The following is a 21,650-nucleotide window of genomic DNA, read 5'->3' as shown; positions in this document are numbered from 1 at the left end:
TAGCATTTGGAAATTGTTGTTGGGGCCCCTCAATATTTAATCTTGTACTGGGGGGGGCGTGCTGCGTTATCCACAGGGGAGAAGGAGGCATGTGGATTTAAGGGTATGTTTTGAAATGAGAAATTTTTCACATATGAGTGATGAGTGATATCCTTGCAGTGAGCAGCAACCATTTAGTTTTTTGGTGTGCTACCACAATTAATGTGGATATGATCTTAAAAGTTCTTGTGGTAACATGGGTGTGGTTTTATGTCATCCATTATCCAGAAACCCCTTATGCAAAAAGCTCAATTATAAAATTTTAAAAAACTATTTCCTTAAGGTATACAGATCTAAATTACGGAAATATTTGTTATCCAGAAAACCCCAAGTCCCAAGCATGCTGGATAACAGAACCCATACCTGTACTTACTTATCTAGGCATCTAGGTCAACAAGGTTCTAAATCTTACTTCCCTCTCTTATAATTATACATTAGAAAATGAGGAAATTCCAATACAGTAAAGGTATGGAATCTGTTATTCGGAACTATTGGGACTGGGGGTTTTCCAGATGAGGGGGTCTTTCTGTAATTTGTATCTCCATATCTTGAGTCTATTAAAAAAATAATTAACCATTTATTAAATACAAAAGGATTGCTTTACCTTCAATAAACATTCATTGTATCTTAGTTTGGTTCAAGTACAAAACATGGTTTTATTATTAAAGAAAAAAGTTAATAAATTTTAAAGATTTTAATTATTTGATTAAAAAGCTATGGGAGATGGCCCTCACATAATTTCAGAGCTTTCTGCATAATGGTTTTCCGGATAATGGATCCCATACCTGTACTGTCTATTAAAGGTGTATATAATATGTTCTCACCATGTCTCAATAGGAGTCAAAGCAAGGTGCCAAACAAGTTATGTTCATTTTCCTTATAGGAAGAAGTATGACTGGTTTTACTCTTCTGACTTAATTCCCTTATGAGTCAGAATGTTTAATGAATACTTGATTCAACAAGAAAAAGCATCTCTGAAATCGTTTCATACAGAGGGAAATACTCATAGTGCAGAATGCTGTTTTCTTCATTGTAATTTAACAGTGTATACATTTATAAATATATATAAATTTACAGTATATGCACATTTGTACCAATAAAGTACTGCTTGTGTACACATCGTTGTCATCAGAATACAAATAAATTAAAGAATTAATTTACATTCAAGATTGGGGGCCAAATGTTGAGAGATTCATGGGAAAAAAACGGAATTTAATCAGTTAGTAAAGTGATAATTTGAATCCACCTCTTTTCTATGATTTCCTATTATTGGCCCAAAGCAAGGTTTCCAGCTATGAAGCAGAGTGCGGTTATACTATGACGCTCTCTAAAATGAGCCCTCGGAATGTTGTGTTGAGGAAGGGAGCAGAGTTGTTGTACTACACCTCTCATGATGTAAACTCAGGGAGTTAGGATGCCAAAGGTTCTTGAACAACTAGCAGATATTTAATTTGCATATAAGGAGTAGTATTCATATAGTACTGTACATAAACTGAGGTAGATGTAATGAGTTATTTTCATTGGCTGAGCAGATGTAAAGTAGCACCATTGTGGAGATGGAGTTGGTAGGTTTACCAGAGCTGGGCCAAGGTAGTTTGGCACCCTAGGCAAGGACTTCAATCAGCGCCCCCCCATTCTGTAGGACCATTTACCACCTAATCAGCCAGCAGCACCCAAAATATTGCCCCCAATCTGTACATGTGCCAGCCAGCAGCACCCAAAATATTGCCCCCAATATGTACCTGTGCCAGCCAGCAGCACCCAAAATATTGCCCCCAATATGTACCTGTGCCAGCCAGCAGCACCCAAAATATTGCCCCCAATATGTACCTGTGCCAGCCAGCAGCATCCAAAATATTGCCCCCAATATGTACCTGTGCCAGCCAGCAGCACCCAAAATATTGCCCCCAATCTGTACATGTGCCAGCCAGCAGCATCCAAAATATTGCCCCTAATATGTACCTGTGTCAGCCAGCAGCACCCAAAATATTGCCCCCAATATGTACCTGTGCCAGCCAGCAGCACCCAAAATATTGCCCCAATCTGTACATGTGCCAGCCAGCAGCACTCAAAATATTGCCCCCAATATGTACCTGTGCCAGCCAGCAGCACCCAAAAATATTGCCCCCAATATGTACCTGTGCCAGGCAGCAGCACCCAAAATATTGCCCCCAATATGTACCTGTGCCAGCCAGCAGCACCCAAAATATTGCCCCCAATCTGTACATGTGCCAGCCAGCAGCACCCAAAATATTGCCCCCAATATTACCTGTGCCAGCCAGCAGCACCAAAATATTGCCCCCAATATGTACCTGTGCCAGCCAGCAGCACCCAAAATATTGCCCCCAATCTGTACATGTGCCAGCCAGCAGCACCCAAAATATTGCCCCCAATATGTACCTGTGCCAGCCAGCAGCACCAAAATATTGCCCCCAATATGTACCTGTGCCAGCCAGCAGCACCCAAAATATTGCCCCCAATCTGTACATGTGCCAGCCAGCAGCACCCAAAATATTGCCCCCAATATGTACATGTGCCAGCCAACAGCACCCAAAATATTGCCCCCCAAAGTCTGTACCTGTTGTGCCAAAAAAATTCATTGCCCCCCAGCCCGCCAGATGAGTCGCCACTCGCCAGGCACCCACCCAGTTTCAGTCAGAAGGAAGGAGACTATGCAAGCAAGAATGCCGGCCGCACCCATACGACGCGCCAGGCCACACTACACATGCGCACAGCTCCCTCGGTCCCTCCTGACGTCACCGCGCACGCTGGCGCGGCGGCGCGCCTCTCTTTATGCAGGCGCATCATTGGATGGATGCGCAATTGCGCATTACGTGTGTCGTTGGCTCGCTGCTGGCCTGCTGCCTCTAAAAGACGGATCCAGCCAGCAGGACAAGTAGAGACTGGCTGGGTCTCGAAAGCAGAGCGGAACTCTGCTGGGGGCCTGGGGCAGCCGCAAGAAGTTTAAAATTTAAAGAAAAATAAAAAATAAAAATTTCCTTTTCAAAATGACAAACAAAGCTGGGGATGAAACAGGTTGGTTGCGCTGTGAAAAAAGTTCAGGGAATCCAGAGAAAAGTACCACAGAGACAGGCCATTGTCAGGCAAAGTCATAGGGGCAAATTCACTAAGCGTCGAAGCGCCTAACGCTAGCGGCGTAACTTTGCTAGTGCTACTTCGCACCCTTACGCCTGGCGAATTTGCGCAACGGACGTAACTACTCAAATTCATTAACGCGCAAATTGTTCTGAACGCTACCTTTTACGCTAGACTTCCTTTGCCACCTCAGCCCAGGTGAAGCGCAATATAGTAGATAGGGATTGCTTCAAAAAAAGCTAACATTTTTTCTAAGTCCCAAAAAACGCTGGCGTTTTTTCTTTATTATGGGCGATAGGCTGAAAATGATCGAAAATTTTTTTGGGGCTCCCCTCCTTCCCCCGTACATTTCCTAACTCATGGCAACTTAACTATACAGTGGGCACATGTGTAGGGCAAAATAAAAAATGTATTTGCTGTTTTGAAGGTTTCCCAGGCTTGTGTAGTTCTGCTACATATACCTCCATTGTAACTTCAATTTGGCGCCGAATGCAAAATAACCATCGCTAGCGTAACTTCGATTGGCGAATTAACGCTAGCGCAACTTCGCAACCTTACGCTACCCCTGAGCGCAACTTCGGATTTTAGTGAATTTGCGGCGAAAATACGCCTGTCGAAGTGCGGCAAAGCGGACGCCAGTACAACTATCAATCTTAGTGAATGTCCCACATAGTGAGGCAGGCAGCTTATCATCATAAATAACGTTAAGGTAGTAGTCCAGGGCAGGCAGAGTTCAAACAAGGTCAGGAATAGCCGGGTCATAACAGAACATACAACCAGAAACGTAACTAGAGGGGGTCGGGCCCTGGTGCAGGACACGCAGCCCTGGCCCAATCGCACCCCCTGAACCCCCAGTAGTTACGCCACTGCATACAATAGTGCTGGATAACTCCAGACCTAGCGTCAGTAGATATGCGCAACAATACATACATCACCATGTGTATGTCCTGACCAAGCAATTGTCAAAACACACAACCAGCAACCCACAAGCAGCAGCATGCCAGTTCAGCAAGTGGCCTTACAAGTAAAGTCTGAAGAGTCATATGCTCTGACCTAGTTTATAACAAATATAACAGTAAATAGTCACTACCATCTGGCCAATATGGAAAGTTATCCCACCCTGGGGCATAGGTTACATGTACTGAAACACTCTTAGCTGTTATGGGAGTTTCCAAACCAGTAGGGGATGTAATCTAATGGGTCCTTACACTTATATTAAAGGAAGCTGAAAACTAAAATCATTGGGGCACAGCCAAGTTGTTAGGCACCCGCCCTGATACTAGTGGAATGCTTCCTACTCTAATACACTGCTCCTGTTCTGGTGTCAATGGATTAATCTGTGCTGACCTGGGTGAGCAGAGAAGAAATACAAATATCTCTAAAACCTTTAAAAAATTGAGTTTTTGGATTATTACTAGAGAAAAAAAAATCAGAAAACCTATAACAGTCCAATAGGATCTGCGCAGATCCCATTGACTTTTATTGGACCTTGACTGCATTTACTTGGAAAAGTTTCGTATTAGAGTTTTCCGTGGTTTTTACACTTAATAAATCTTGAATTTTTAACAAAAGTTTTTTTAGAGACAAAATATAATTTGTGAAAAAAGAAATCCGAATGTCACTATGTTGGTGTTTAACCAAATAATACCATCTATAGTGTATATATTACTAGCTTACAAATATAGGCACAACTAATAAATCTGACCACCAACAAATAATATCTGGTTGCATTTCTCAAATCTCTTGGTTATTGTGGAAGAAGCGGAGAGCAAAATATGGTGTGTGCATTTTTTCTTTTGTACCACATCATGTGTTGTGCGTGAAGCAGACTGCAAGGTGAATTTTTGGCGCCATTTCTCTAAACTTCTCGCCATCACGAAACTCAGAAATTTGCCGAGAAACCATACATGGTGAAAAAAGTTGCTCATCTCTTTTCACCTTATTCCATTTCAATCATGCATGCCAATATGTTATATATGTTTTTCTTTTAGGAAAACATTCAAAAGGCCACAATAAAAACTAACAAAGTGCCTCATCACCATCTTACAGACTCTCCACAGACTTTGCCTCATGCATGTCCACTATTGTAACATTTTGGATTTTCCACTGCTTTCATTAAACATTCTTCAGGGGAGTTTACCCCTTCCTTTTTGTGTTCCACATCATCAAATTCAATGGCACATTCTTTTGCCAATCTTAAACCTCTTAGTATTATCTTATGTTTCTATTGCTATTAATTGCTACCATTTCTTTGTTTCTCATATAAAGAATGATTCCAAACCTCTCAATAATAATAAAAAATGTTTATCTATTGACCTACTCAAACCAGCAACATGGTTAATTTGAGCAGGGCAATAGCATTATAAAATACTAGATCCATTAAACAGTTTTTTTAGACTAGCATACATTTTGTTAAAGCATGTTGGGAGCTGTAGCCCAGCAACATCGGGAATTGATTGTTAAAGCAATAGTGCTTAAAAGCAGATAGCCAAATGTAAAATGGTATATGTCTTGTTTAAATCTCAGCCATTATGTTGCAATATAACATGATTTCTGATTAATAACCACCCAGTTATTTAAATTCTTACAAAATCTGAGACAGCTTGTAATATTTGTAGTGACATTGTTATAGATAGTACTATACTGTACAAGGGACGAATATGGGCTCATCATATCCCTATCCTCTGTTCTCCACAACGTGGATTTTTGATATTTATCAATATATATTTCTTGCTGTTTCTCTGGGGTCCTTCAGTTAATCAGTATTTAACCTCTGAATATAGCTACTACTTTATTTTCATGTTAATGGTTAGATCAGTAAATTATAAATGTAAAGGGGTTATTGTGAAATGCAGTGAATGAAATCTCTTTATAAATTGTATATGCAAGTTTTGGGTAGGTACATAACTTGTACAGTTTAATTCATTTACCTGTAGATTCTGAGTATACAGTATGTATCTCAGGTAATTACTTCCATTGATTGATTTGTTAAAAAAAGGTGAAAGAAGGGTGCTAAAAATAAACCACTAGGCAAGGCTAGGCAAGGCACTTTTGCTTTAAAATACAGGTGTGAGTGCTGTTTTTGTTTTTATATTTGGAATTTTCCTGACAATAAAAGTAAAGTACCTTGTCTAGTTTTATTGAAGTGCTGGTAATTTCAAGTGGCACATCTGGTCATGCAAGTATTGAGAAATTATGTAATCTTCCCTATTGCTTAATGCAAAGTTTAGCACTGTCATCATACAACGTATGTTGTAGTTTCATATGATCACATAGAAATTAAAAATGTAAAGGGTATGGCTTTTAAATACTTCCTGCAGTTTGACAACACATGAAACAGCGATATGACATTGATTCTAGGTTTTAAAGGAACATTAACATCGAAAAAATGAAAGTGTTTTAAATTAATAAAAATATAGTGCAGTGTTGCCCTGCACTTGTGAAACTGCTGTGTTTGCTTCAGAAACACTACTATTGTTTATATAAATAAGGTGATGTGTAGCAATGGGGGCAGCCATTCAAAGGAGAAAAGGCTCAGATTACACAGCAGATAGAGATAAGCTCTATAGAACATAATGGTGTTATCTGTTATCCACTATTTGACCATACTGAGTGTATAGCCTTTTTTTCAATTTCCGCCATTGCTATACAGCAGCTTAACAGATCAATTTTTACCAGTGCAGGGCAACAGTACATAATATTTTCATTACTTTAAAACAATTTTTTGGTGTTACTGTTCCTTTAACTATATACCCTCTTGACTTTTACTGAAATGGACCTTTTTGTGTACAAAACATTGTAACATAGTATGTTAGGTTGACACATGTCCATCAAGTTCAACCTTAAGTCTGTATTTGACATGCCTAACTGCTAGTTGATCCAGGGGAAAGCAAAAAAAAAAAATTTGAAGCCTCTCCAATTTGCCTCAGAGGGGGAAAAATTCCTTCCAAGATGGCAACTGGATTAGTCCCTGGATGTACTTGTACTATGAGCTATCTTCCATAACCCTGTATTCCATCATTTGCTAAGAAGCCATCCAACCCCTTCTTAAAGCTATCTATTGAATCAGCCAGTACAAGTTGTGATTCAGGGAGAGAATTCCACATCTTCACAGCTCTCACTGTAAAAAAAACCCCTTCCGAATATTTAGACGGAACCTCCTTTCTTCTAATAGGAATGGGTGCCCTCTTGTCAGCTGGAAGGACCTACTGGTAAATAAAGCATTAGAGAGATTATTGTACGATCCCCTTATATATGTAGTTATCATATCCCTCCTTAAGTGCCTCTTCTCCAGCATGAACAATCCCAACTTGGCCAGTCTTTTCCTCATAGATGAGATTTCCCATACCTTTTACCTGCTTAGCTGCCCTTCTCTGGACCCTCTTTAATTCAATAATGTCCTGTTTGAGCACTGTAGACCAAAACTGTACGGCATATTCTAGATGGGGCTTTACCACTATTCTGTACAGTGGCAGAATAACCCCCTCCCCTCGCGAATGTATGCCCCTTTTAATACAGCTCAAGTCCTTGTTTGCCCTTGAAGCCGCCAACTGGCATTTCTTGCTACAGCCAAGTTTATTATCTACAAGGACTCCAAGATCCTTTTCCACTCTGGATTTGCCCAGTGCAGTCCTATTTCGGGTATAAATGGCTTGCATATTTTTACATCCCAGGTGTATGACTTTACATTTATCAACATTGAATCTCATCTGCCACTTAGCTGCCAGTTTGTCAATATTAATACATTAATACATAATTAATAATTAATAGACAACTTTTATGTCTGTGTGACATGAGTCATTTCCAAATGTTTACCAAAACAGCAGCTTAAAAACCAGCATTGGGGTTATTTACTAAACCTCAAATTTTTCTAGGTGGACTTTTTGGGGCAAAAACTAATTTAATATACACTGATGCTACAAAAAGCCCAAATATCTCAGACCTGTCAATGGGAGAGGTACCTATCTCAAATTGAAGTTTTTTGTGGTCTGCACTGGGCTTGAAAAAAACTCTAAAAATTTGAGTTATTCAAGAAAAAAGCCTGAAAATTTTGAGTGATTCTGTTTTTTGCTCGATTTTATCAAGTTTTTACGTGATCCTATTTATTTAGGTTATTTTATTAACAAATGAGGTCAAACCAAGCTTGGTCGTGGGATTTTTTTTAAATAAAATATGAGATAAATTTGGATTTTAGTAAATAATCACCATGTGTCATTGCCCTTTATAATCACCATGTGTCTGTTGCCTTTTTTAACATAAAGCTGGATTCCAGTGCAAGAAATAGAGTGCAATTTGCATCCAAGAATACAAGCAGCACTGCATATGGAGTAAGGGGAATCCATCTGCCTCCTGGCAAACTCTGTTAATTGCATTGGAATAAGAGATGAGAGCTAAAATGATTTCAGTGTGGATACATACTCTGAAAAAACTTTGCAAATAGGTAAATATGCACTCTTTTATCTGAGTTAGCTTTATCTCACCTAGGACCCGATTAATTGAAACTGTTATGCTTATAAGTTATAAGTAGGTAATAATGAAAATTTTGGAAAGCTGCTATACCTTTATATATTATTATAAATGATGTAGTGGATGCCCTATCATTCCCTAGTTATGCTAACGTTTAAAGGTTGTTGTATCTGTTCACCAAATATAATGGGCTAGATTCAATTCAGAGAGAAAAAGTTATCTCATGGTTTATCACGTGAAAACTCATGGACAGGATTCTGTTTGAGGAGAACATAGACTTCAATAAAGTTTTACGTGATAAACCGTGAGATACGTTTTTCGGAATTAAATGGCATTTCAAATTTAATCTCATCCATGAGTTTTCACATAATAAAAATTTTTCTCAATGAATTGTATCTGGCCCAATATTTGAGGAACTAATATAATATCTTATGTTTTACAGGTAAATATGATTGAACTCTACAGCAAAAATTAAACCGAAGAGGTAATGAATGGAATAGGCGAAAGCCCTGGACTGGCATACAGAAACCCATCCTTCTGTTTTTTCCATAGTTATATGTTTTACTGGATTTGTGGGCAATGGGACTTTATTTATTCTTCTCTTTTTTAAGGTTAAAAGAAATCAGTTCATAATTTACATCCTTAATCTGACTGTATCTTATTTTATCTATCTTTTTGGCCTTTAAATTTGGATGCTTTATATGTTTTTTTAGTTTAAATGGTTTCAAAAGTTCAAAAACGACACATCTAGCTCACATCTGTAATTTATTTAATAATTTTAGGTTCAACACTGGAATTTATCTGCTTACAGTCATTGGTTTGGAAAGATGCTGTGCTGTACTTTATCCATTGTTGTATCAATGCTATCGTCTCAAGAACCTGGCAGTATACATAAGCACTGCATTGTGGTTACTATCAGCCCTAGTTACTGGACTTGAAGGAGCCGATTCACTAACTTCGAGTGAAGGATTCGAAAGTAAAAAAACTTCGAATTTCGGAGTGTTTTTTGGGCTACTTCGACCATCGAATGGGCTACTTCGACCTTCGACTTCGAATCGAAGGATTCGAACTAAAAATCGTTCGACTATTCGACCATTCGATAATCGAAGTACTGTCTCTTTAAAAAAAACTTCGACCCCCTAGTTCGCCATCTAAAAGCTACCGAACTCAATGTTAGCCTATGGGGGAAGGTCCCCATAGGCTTTCCTAAGTTTTTTTGATCGAAGGATATTCCTTCGATCGGTGGATTAAAATCCTTCGAATCGAACGATTCGAAGGATTTAATCGTTCGATCGAAGGAATAATCCTTCGATCGTTCGATCGTACTATCTGTGCTAAATCCTTCGACTTCGATATTCGAAGTCGAAGGATTTTAATTCCCAGTCGAATATCGAGGGTTAATTAACCCTCGATATTCGACCCTTGGTGAATCGGCCCCGAAGTGTTCATATGTGCTGGTGGAAAATATCTTTTTCAGGGTTCTGAATATTGTACAAATAAGTATTTTTTTACATCTGTGTTATGTGTCATTGGGTTCTCCTCATGCTGTGGTCCAGTGTGACACTTCTTCTTGATATTGATAAAGCCCCACAACATTGCCATCCTCCCCAACTTTACAAACATTTGTCATAATTGCTAGTATCACCGTATTTTTCATTTCAGTAGTCCCTGCAAGAATACTAGATCTTCTTTTGTATTTGAATATACTTTCAGAAGGAAAATACCTAGCACAGGTATTGGACCTATTATCCAGAATCCTCGGGACCAAGGACTTTCCAGATAACGCGTCTTTCCGTAATTTGGATCTTCATACCTTAAGTCTACTAGAAAATCATGTAAACAATAAATAAACCCAATAGGCTGGTTTTGCTTCCAATAAGGATTAATTATATCTTAGTTTGGATCAAGCACAAGGTACTGTTTTATTATTACAGAGAAAAAGGAAATAATTTTTTAAACTTTAGATTATTTGATTATAATGGAGTCTATGGGAGATGGCCTTTCCGTAATTCGGAACTTTCTGGATATTGGGTTTCCAGATAACAGATCCCATACCTGTATCTATTTTCTTCATAACATCTATTAGCTCTGCAATAAACTGCAGTGCTAATCCTTATATTTACATTGTGGTGTCCAAGTGGGGAGAGAAAAAACGTCCAAACTGTTCCTTGAAATATATGTTAGAGAACATCTTCCAAAAAAACACAGAAAGCCATACAATTGCAACAGCTCAAATGTAATGGTGAGAGAGGTAACAGAACGCAGGAGAAGAAGAAAGAAAATTAGAGTGGAGAAACTGAGTTGATGTATAGTATGAAAGTTTCACCTAGAATCTAGAATCCCTAAAAAGCACTGTATACTCATCTATGATTAAAGCATTATTTGTTCCTATGTACCCAGTTTTCTTGAGCTGCTTGTTTTTTATGACAGAGGAAGGAAGAGAAGAGAGATAAGATTTTTCCAGTATGTAGAAGGAACATGATACAAGTATGGGACCTGTTATTAAGAATGCTCGGGACCTGGAGTTTTTTTTCTGATTTGGATCTTCATACTTTAAGGGGGTTATATATCAAAGGTCGAATTTTAGAGTAATGTTAATTTCTTTAAACTCAAATAAATTTGATTTTATTAACAATTCAAATTGTATATTACAGTATTTCTGAAAAAAATTGAGTCTAAAATTAGATTGAATAGTCCCGACCCAAAAAACCGTGACGTTTGAACGTCAATTTTTTCTGGTGCGCAGCAATTTATTTATTTATTTTTGACACTCAACATTTTTTTTTGACGCACATTTTTTCCCTCATTGGAGTCTATGGGGCGTAATTTACGAAGCACAACTTGGCAAAATTTGACCCATTGCTACTATTAACATCTTCAAATAGTTCAAGCGACCTCTGCCATTGACTTCTACATGAACTCAGCAGGTTTTAGGTGGAGAATAGAAGAATTAGAACTGTTAAATGCAATTAAGCCAGCACTCACCAGGAACTCCAATTTCCCATTAGTAATCAGGTGCACGTCATTCAGTGTCCACTCCAACCGACTTTAAATATCAACACACACTGTAGCAGACAGCACCATCAGGAATATTTGTTTAAAAAGACTTTATTTTGCTTTTCTTTGGCTTTGAGATCAGGACAGTTACAACGTTTCAAGCCAAACAATGGCCCTTTATCAAGCTAATGTTACACAAATGTTCAGATATTTTATACTATGTATCATAGCGACATCTTGTGGCAAAATACTAAAAAAACATTATAATACAGATAAATTTTCAAATATTCATATTTAGTTGGTGGAACAATTCCGTCCACTAGTTATAAAGAAGGTTCTTTGTCCCAATATCTGTAAAACCAAAACATAAATAAAACCAAGTTAAAAACAAATTTTCTAAAACAGTGCTGTCCAAATGGTGGCCTGCAACCCCCCCTTGTGTGTGTCCCCCACATGAATGTCTGCCTGCTGTGTCTGCTTGTGCCGTTCTCTGTCTGCCCTATGCTCCCTGTGTATGCCATACTCTGCCTTCCCTATGCTCCCTGTGTGTGCCGTACTCTGTCTGCCCTATGCTCCTAGTGTGCCATACTATGCCTGCCCTATGCTCCCTGTGTGTGCTGTACTCTGCCTGCTTATGCTACTTTGGTGTGCCATACTCTGCCTGCCCTGTGCTCCCTGTGTGTGCCATACTCTGCCTGCCCTATGCTCCCTGTGTGCCATACTCTGCCTTCCCTATGCTCCCAGTGTGTGCCATATTCTGCCTGCCCTATGCTTCCTTGGTGTGCCATACTCTGGCTGCCCTGTGCTCACTGTGTGTGCCATACTCCCTGTGTGTGCCGTACTCCCTGTGTGTGCCATACTCTGAATTGCCTATGCTCCCTGCGTGTGCCATACTCCACCTGCCCTATGCTCCCTTGGTGTGCCAAACTCTGTCTGCCCTATGCTCCCTGTATGTGCCATACTCTGCCTGTCCTATGCTCCCTGTGTACCATACTCTGCCTTCCCTATGCTCCCTGTGTGTGCCATACTCTGCCTGCCCTATGCTCCCTTGGTGTACCATACTCTGCCTGCCCTGTGCTCCCTTGGTGTGCCATACTCCCTGTGTGTGCCATACTCTGCCTGCCCTGTGCTTCCTGACTGTACCATACTCCCTCTGCCTTCCCTATGCTCCCTGTGTGTGCCATACTCTACCTGCCCTATGCTCCCTTGGTGTGCCATACTCTACCTGCCCTGTGCTCCTTGTGTGCCATACTATGCCTTACCTATGCTCCCTGTATGTGCCATACTCTGCCTGTCCTATGCTCCCTGTGTGCCATACTCTGCCTTCCCTATGCTCCCTGTGTGTGCCATACTCTGCCTTACCGGTAAATCCCTCTACTGCGCATGCGCCACCAAATGCCAGCGAATACAGGAAGAACAGCGCATGGGCAAACATGGCTGCCATGAACTCAACAGGAGAGGAACTGCACGGAGGGATCAGTAACAAGTTAGGGGCATTTGCCCAGGGGGGAGGTAGGTCGGGGCGAGGAAGGAGGGGGGAAACACAGGGGAGGGGGGAGGGATTTTACCGCCAAAGGGGTTGAATTCTCCTTTAATATGGTTTAATAAACTTCTTTTACATATGAGTGATGAGTGATATCCCTGCAGTGAGCACCAACCATTTGGTATTTTGGTGTGCTACCACAATTAATGTGGACATGGTCTTGTGGTAAATAGACTTTCATAAATTCATTCGTACTTTGAAATTGAAAATGTGTTTTCCTGATAATCCCATTGTGTTGCCCCTAGGGGCTGATAAATTTAAGAAAAAAAGTACTTTTGTGCCAGATGTTAACTGTGAGGCTCTAACAGCTTTTGAACAAGTGGTGAGTAATGAAGTCAGAAAATTGTGGGACCATCAGGGTAAAAACATAACAAACTTGTCACATGATGAGAAATTAGCACTGAACTCCCTAAAAAATAATGATAAAATCGTAATTAAAAAAGCGGATAAGGGAGGTGCAATTGTCATCATGGACAAGGATGGTTATAAGAGAGAAGTAATAAGACAACTTACCACACCTGGACATTATCAAAAAATTGATAAGGACCCTGTGTATGATATTCAGAGAGAAGTCTCTAACCTAGTGACAGAAGCTTTCAATAATGATACAATCAAGAAAAGCACGATGGAATACTTAATGATTGAACATCCCCGTACTCCAGTGCTGTACGTTTTACCAAAAATTCATAAGTCAATGATTGACCCCCCAGGGCGTCCTATTGTTTCAGGTGTGGGATCGGTCTTAGAACCACTCTCAAAGTTTGTGGACTCATACTTACAACCACTAGTGCAAAATATCGAAACTTGTTTGAAAGATACCAACGACTTACTGAAACGATTAAATCAAATATCTGTATTGGATAATGAAGTAAGTTTGTGTAGCATTGATATCGTAAGCCTATATACCTCTATACCCCAAGACGATGGTCTAAAGTGTATAGAGGAAATACTGCTTGAAACAAACTTGCCAAATGATTTAATATTTTTTCTGTTAGATTGCCTCAATCTAGTCCTCAAAAAAAACTATTTCAGATTTGAAGAAGAGTACTACTGGCAGCGCCAGGGTACATCAATGGATGCTGCGGTGGCACCTTCTTTCGCTAATTAATACGTCCACATGCTGGAAAAAGCTTTGTTTTTTAAACATAAACACAGTGCTAATATCGAACTGTATTTAAGGTATGTGGACGATATATTAGTGATATGGAAAGGAGATGTTTCCCTCTTCCACGAAATGATAGCCGAGGCTAATACTGGACACCCAACCATTAAGTTTACGACAGAGACCTCAAAAACCAGCATAAATTTTCTTGACGTAAAAATAGGGATAGGGGATGGAGTATTGACTACAGATCTGTATAGGAAACCTACGGATAAAAATAACTTACTAAAAGCTACTAGCTTTCATTACCCAAGATGTATTACTGGGATTCCGAAAGGTCAATTTCAAAGGGCTAGAAGGATTGCATCAAGTGAGGAAAGTTATTGGGAGGCAGCAGGGACCCTAGTGGACAGATTTAAAGCTAAAGGATATAAAGAAAAATCCCTGGTAGATACAGCTAATGAAGTGAGTAAAGTATCTAGGGAGGTTTTACTTACACAGAGCCCACAGGAAAAAGGGATAAGTATCCAGCCAAGGATCCCCTTCGTCAGTAAGTATGCCAAACAAAGTAGGGCAATTGAACGTATCATCAACAGGTTCTGGCCAATACTTCTTAAAGGAGAAGGAAACCCCCAGGGCGCTAAACCCCTCCCCCCCTGCCCTGTGCTGCCCCCCCTCCCTCCTCCCCCCTGGCCTACCTGTCCCCCTGGGCAAATGCCCCTAACTTTTTACTCACCCCTCTGCGCAGGTCCTGTCCACGGAGTACGCAGTCGCCATCTTCTCCCACGCGCGTCTTCTTCCTGCTCTGATCGGCGTTTTCTGGCGCATGCGCAGTAGGAACAGGTACCGGTACGGCTCTACTGCGCATGCGCCGAATGTCACGAAGTGAAATCGGAAAACTTCGTGACATTCGGCGCATGCGCAGTAGAGCCGTACCGGTACCTGTTCCTACTGCGCATGCGCCAGAAAACGCCGATCAGAGCAGGAAGAAGACGCGCGTGGGAGAAGATGGCGACTGCGTACTCCGTGGACAGGACCTGCGCAGAGGGGTGAGTAAAAAGTTAGGGGCATTTGCCCAGGGGGACAGGTAGGACAGGGGGGAGGAGGGAGGGGGAGCAACACACGGGAGGGGGGGGAGGGTTTTTGCGCCCAGGGGGTTTCCTTCTCCTTTAATGACAAAAATTTGGGTAAAAAATGTTCGGAACCACCATTGTTTAGTTACAAAAGAGGGTCTACTTTAAAAGATATATCATGCCCCGCAGAATCAAAGGAGGTAAAAAGGATGGATAGGATTTTTAAGAGCTCTCCAAATATAGGGACTTTCCCTTGTTTAAATTGCATCTGCTGCCATTCGATTATTAAAGGGGGAGTAGTACAACATCCAACTAAAGGCTTTAATATCAAGTTACAACACTTCGCCAGGTGTAACACAGAAAGTGTAGTGTACATGCTGAAATGCACATGTGGTAAAGTCTATGTGGGGCAGACATATAGAGCAATTAAAGAAAGAATAAAAGAACATAGAGGGAATATTAAAAACTTTAAGGCAAATACATACACAGATACCCCAGTGTCTCGACACTTTAACCAAAATAGACATAGTATGTCACAATTGAAATGGTTGGTGTTAGAAGTGATTCAGAGACCACGGAGGGGGGGAGACATCAAGAAATTACTTTTACAAAGGGAAGCACTATGGATAAAGAAACTGTGTGTGCTGGATCCGTTAGGTCTGAATGACAAATGGAGTATAGCCTGTTTCCTATAGTAGGGTGAATTTAATAAATCTTCTTTTTTTGACAGATAGTGCTACCTGAATATGAACTGAAATCTACAGTTAGGTAAGATGCTTTGGCAGCAAGACACTTTGTTATAAATTACTGTAGCAGTTGGTTTGAAATAAATGTAGCAATTGATACTAGACGGAAATGTCTCTCTTTAGGGAAAGAAATTAGATACATAGTTTCGGGCAACTAACTCTTGAGCAGACCACTTTATGGTAGTGCTGAGGTTCATGTGTTCAATATTTTTAATTGTTTTTAATTTTTGTTACTTGATTTTAAAGGGAAAATACCCGTGCACAGTTCACCCTGGTGTATAATGTGGATGGATTCAATTATACTTTGATATGGACTTGGATTTGTTAACGAAAACATGGACTGGAGTTTTGTCGACTGGCTAGGCTGTAAAATCCTCCCAGCAGTAGCTGGTTTGTCCAATGTGATGTGTGGGGTGGAGTTTTATACTTGTATTTAATGGTGTACCACAGAGCATTTTTTCACACTTGATAAAGAGCTTTTAAGCTCGAAACATGTCGTGTATTCAATAAAAGCACCTTGCAGCAGTACACCTGCGCTGATTGGTTTCTTTACCCATCTACTTGGATCGATTGATTACGTTGTTTTGGATGGAAACAAGGGTTCGGAGACCAGAAATATACAACAAGGGTAAATATACCAGTTTATGTGACTTATGGTCTTGTGGTAACATGGGTGTGGTTTATAGTGGATGTGGTTTAAAAACAGGGAGTGGTTAACACTGGCTTCCAGAAAAATTCTGGCCCTCGGTACCACAGAAGCTGGACAGCACTGTTCTAGAAAACTTAAGGTATGAAGATCCATCATTTGGAAAACCCCAGGTCCAGAGCATTCTGGATAACAGGTCCCATACCTGTACTTGCACTTGGTGTTGAGACTTTTCGGGGGTTATTTACTAAACTCTGAATTTTTCTGGTCGGGCTTTTTGGGGCAAAACTCACATTCTCAACCTCACATTTTGGGCAATAAGAACTATTTTTAAGATTATCAAGTTTTTTATAACAGGACCCATTACCCTTATGGACTAACTTTATATGCTGCAATCTCCAGTTCTCAGCTCCCAGTCTAGAATTATAAAGAGACGTAATGAGCTGAACTGATGTAATAGAATAATCTAAAAATTTAGACCAGCATGTAGCAGAAAGATGTAAAGGATCATCCATTTTTGGAATTTTTTTTAGAAGATTACTAGAAATAAAATTGACTTTATTACAGAAGGGAAGTATTATAAGCTTATAAATCAATTGAATCAAGTCATGATTTGCAAGAGCTAGTGAACTAGTATCAATATATAACCTCAAATGTTCTTTAATTTGAAAATACAAAAAATATTAAATTTATTTTGTAACTCTTCCCACGAAAGAAGCTTTCCTTTGTATATATCTAATACATCTTTTAGCAAAGTTGGAATATTATTCTTAAATCCAAGAAAAGAGGAGGGAAACGGAAATACAAACTCTTTTAAATTGTGAAGAGGAGTAAAAGGTGTAATACGATGGTCTAAGCCATGATTCTTAAAAAAAAAATTTCCAAACGTATATAGAGTCTCTGAAAAGTGGATTACTTTTGAAATAGCTGGGAATATCACATCACTTTTTATGAAGAATCGATAAAATATAATAAAATGAAGGATGCCAATATTAAATTTCTATAGACCCCCCATATATCCATACCATAACATAACGTAACAATGAGGCTATATTAAATTTCATGAAATTTGGTACATTTAGGCCACCTTTAGATGGGTGAAATTGCAATTTATCCAAGGAGATCTTAGGTTTTCTAGGGCTCCATAGAAAGGACAATGAAGATGAATTTAAAGCTTTAATATCAGAGTGTCTAAGTAATAACGGGAGGTTAATCAAGGAGTAAATTAACCTAGGAAAAATAAGCATCTTGAAGAAAATGTTCCTCCCCTTTAAATTTAAAGGTGCATCTTTCCATTTTTTACATTGAGAAATAACAAACAATAGCAGATGAAAAATGTAAGTGATATAACTTGGTCAAGTCAACTGGAATTTTCAAACCTAAATATACTAAAAATTCTTTGGGCTTATTAGATTCAGATGCTTTAATACAGAATTGAAAATGTATCCAGAAACATTTAAAAATTCAGTTTTCTCAGAATTGATTTTGTAACCAGAAACCCTTCCAAAGGAAACCAAAACATCAAAGATTTGATATAATGTACTATTTGGATCTTTCAGGTTGTGCATAAATCAATGGCAGAGGGCCCTATTCTATATTTATGTGATCTAATCTGGAATTAGCCCGAAATCTGACCATTTCGGGTTTTCAGGCAAACATTTTTGGGAAAAGCTTGGAAAAATTGTGCAAAACGGGGAAAACCCCTTTAAAAAATCGATTTTATCAGGTTTTTACAGGAACCAATTAAATCAAGCTTTTTTAATAATTAATAAAGTAAAATCGGGTATGGGAGTTTGGTTGTGTTTTTTTTATTTAAATATGGTTGTGTTTTTTTTTTGAATAAAGTCATAAAATTGGATTTTAGTAAATACACCCCTTCATGTTATGCAACGGATATTTGTGTTTGTAAATAAAAATACATGCAACATACATTTTATATTGCTATCATTTCCTGTAATTTCAAATACTATTAATTGTTATTTTTGACATAAAGTAAGTAGTAGCTGTTTAGAAGGGTTGTGTTTTTTGTTCTACTTTATTCTACTAAGTGCAATGAATAGGGCTTGTGCTGAAGATACTATTTGCCTATTTTTTTAGTCATCATGAAAAATCTATGTTTTTTTACTTACAGTAAGCTAAACAGGGAAAATGGAAACTGAACGACAGTTAAAGGAGAATCAGATGTAGACAGGGACCCCGCAAGCACTAAGATTTCCTGGGATGAAAACAGGAAACCTGGTGGAGTGGAGAGATGCTGGTGTGGTCTAGCAAGGTATCAGGGAGTAGACAGGAGGGGAGGTCAGAAAGGCAGAGGATAAAGCATCAATAAAGGAGAGTCTATAGAGGCAAGTCGTAATGTAGTAGCAAACAGGAGATAGCCAGGATACAATGTAAACCACTTGTTAACCAAGCAAGGAGTGGCAATTCTGGAACCTCTAAATAGACCAGAATGCTTAGCAGCATGGTGTATACTATGTCATTCTGCATGCCACAACAAACACTGCTCCATGACAGCACGCTTATTTCTACCATGTGCACTGGTGACCTGCAACATGCACATGCAATGGACCACAAGCTAGAAGACGGGGCTGAAGAGGAGGTAAATAAGTATCCTTACACTCAAGCTACACCATGTTTGGCTCTTTCAAGGTAGATAATTAATTTCTCAGTGCACAGATAAGCAGAGGATAATTATGCAGGGGGTTTATATGTGTGTCAAAGTATCTACCTTGCAAGGACCAAACATGAAGGAGCTTCAATTTCCCTATTTACCTGGTTTAGATTAGAGCAGGGGTGTCCAAACTGCGGCCCGAGGGCCACATGCGGCCCAGGATGCATATGAATGCGGCCCAGTTTAGTTCCAGAGGAAAAGTCATGTCGCAAAAGATATAGGAAGAGGGGGGACTCTGCCCATTGCCCAGTTAGTAATAATAATATAATAATAAGTCTATTTAATATCCAGGTGTCCCATATTTCAATGTATAGCTCCATCTGGTTATCCAACTGGCATTGTAGTTTTTTTGTGTGCATTTCCTTTACTTTTACAAACCAAACATGTTTGTGTATTTCATGTGTGGCCCCAGACAATTTTTCTTTTTCCAATGTGGCCCTGCGAGCCAAAAGTTTGGACACCCCTGGATTAGAGTCATGTCTCAACTTCAGTCTAAAGTGGTGCACTCTGTATCTTGCACTTTAATCCAGTTTAAGGGTCAGAATACAACAATGCCCAGACACAATGCCCAGCACTATGGGCTGCAATTGTGCGCCCGCCCCCTCTGTGCTCTTGCCCTTGCACACAATGCATAAGTAAATGACCCCTTTTAACTTTAGAGCACAGTATTTTGAATGATGCGGTGGTAACATCACAGGATGATAGTAGCTGAAGAGATATAACCTTACACACTGATGAGACTGGATTATCTGAGTATTTAATTTTAACATCTAGTAACATGTTTATTATACATGATGATTCACCCTCTACTGAAATATAAGGAAAATAATTTCACAGTTCTTTTATGAATATAGAACTCCTACAAATGGCCTGATACCTACAGTATATGTGCTGTAGGGCAACCTAAATGTAGGGGACAGGACAGTAGTAACATAGCTCATACTCTTTGAAAAGTTATTTATACATTTAACAGCTATTGTAAGCAGAATCTGTCTGGTTCTGACTCAGAACATTGTAGATGAAGCCAGCTGATTAAGAGACCTGTATAAGAATAAAACAGGATAAAAAAGTACTGTTTTCAATTGCAATTACATTTACAAAAATAAAAACATTTTAATCAATGTGTATTGGAAAGTTACTTAGAATTCAAGTTTTGGGTGGGTAGCACTGATGGTATGAGGTACAGACCAGAGGTATACCCAAATGCAAATACTTACTGAATGAGCCCGTAGTGCTCTATCACTTGCGTCCAGGGTATATTTTAATAGGTGTCAGTGTTTCAGTCTGGGTTCTTTAACACTTCACAGATAATCATAAACCATCATGCCACACCACCACACCCATGTGTCATAAAAAAAAAACCCAGACTGCTGCAATCCATGCTGGAAAGCAATGCCAACACATATTGATGCCTCATCTTTAATTTAACTTGTATTATGATGTAGACAGTGATATTCTGAAAATATTTGCAGTTGGTCTTTATTTTTTGTTTTGAATTATGTATCTTTTTGTTCAGCAATAAGGGTAGAACTACACGGGGGCGATTTTAAGTGCGATAGCGACAACGTCCAACATTCCTATTACTTACCTGATTCCGTGCATCCGACGTGACGCCTGTGATTCATCTCAGCGTGTCGGAACGGAAGCTTTCGTACTTAAAATCGCCCGTGTAGTTCTACCCTAAAGAGGAGAGGGCCTTCATAGAAAGGCAGTTGATGAAAAGTAATAATACTTTTTTTGCTGGTGGGGCCAGTGACCCTGTCTGCAAGCTAAAAACAGGCAGAAAAGGAAGGCTCATAATTCAAAAATGATAAAAAAAATGGAGACCAACTGAAAAGTTGCAAATAATAAGACACAGCACCCCTAGGAAAGTTATAAGCTGTAATGTGCTTGAGGTTATACACTAGGAATTATTTATTTTTATTTGTTGTAAATTCTGTTTTATTGGATGTTTAGTTTGTAAGGGGGTACAAAAGAGAAAGAGGGGAGGGTACAACTTTGTGGTAAACATTATTTATTCTATTACAATAATTTATTGTTTGTTATAATCTATTTTCTTACAACGTCGAAACTGCAAAAACGACATGTGAAGCATTAGCAAATTCAGTAGAATCAAGCCAATTAATTTGCTGAAAAGTAACTCTTCCTAATGGATTTAAAACTGCGCACTGCAACGTCGCAACACCAGAGGGCAGCTCTTATTACTGAAGCTATTCTCTGTTTCCTCGCTAGGAGGCAGCAGGTTCGCTCATCCTCCCGCCCCTTTTAGCC

Source organism: Xenopus laevis, chromosome 6L (genome assembly GCF_017654675.1).
Source record: "Xenopus laevis strain J_2021 chromosome 6L, Xenopus_laevis_v10.1, whole genome shotgun sequence".
Classification (NCBI taxonomy): Eukaryota; Metazoa; Chordata; class Amphibia; order Anura; family Pipidae; genus Xenopus; species Xenopus laevis.
Note: the sequence above shows the minus strand (reverse complement) of the source record.